Source organism: Papilio xuthus, unplaced genomic scaffold (genome assembly GCF_000836235.2).
Source record: "Papilio xuthus unplaced genomic scaffold, Pxut_1.1 DF829758.1, whole genome shotgun sequence".
Lineage (NCBI taxonomy): Eukaryota > Metazoa > Arthropoda > Insecta > Lepidoptera > Papilionidae > Papilio > Papilio xuthus.
In genome coordinates, this window is record NW_013528891.1 from 2496638 (window position 1) to 2497019 (window position 382).

Below are 382 nucleotides of genomic sequence, written 5' to 3' on the forward strand. Positions count from 1 at the left end.
ACTTGTGACTTGTGACTTGTGACTTGTGACTTGTGACTTGTGACTTGTGACTTGTGACTTGTGACTTGTGACTTGTGACTTGTGACTTGTGACTTGTGACTTGTGACTTGTGACTTGTGACTTGTTACTGTGACTGTGATTGTGACTATGACCTTTTTTGTTTTTTTATAGTCAGGAAATGCATTTACGCACGCCTACGCCGGGCGGTGCAATGGCGTAGGGAGTGTGGGACTTGCCGGCCACAGAAGGTGACCAGAATACCCACTAAAACCTGACTGCCCTCTGACGCATCGGGTCGGGACCACGGGCACGCTTTCGCTCTCGTCCGCGACCCCGTCTGCGCCAGCTGCCGAGGCAGCTCCCTCACGGGGGGGGGGGGGGG

General features: G+C 54.2%; 1 protein-coding gene across 3 annotated transcripts in view; it reads right to left on the reverse strand.

The window, feature by feature from the left end:
• Window positions 1-382, reverse strand: part of LOC106113623 (uncharacterized) — a 22163-nt gene that overhangs the window by 7481 nt on the left and 14300 nt on the right. The window lies entirely within an intron of this gene.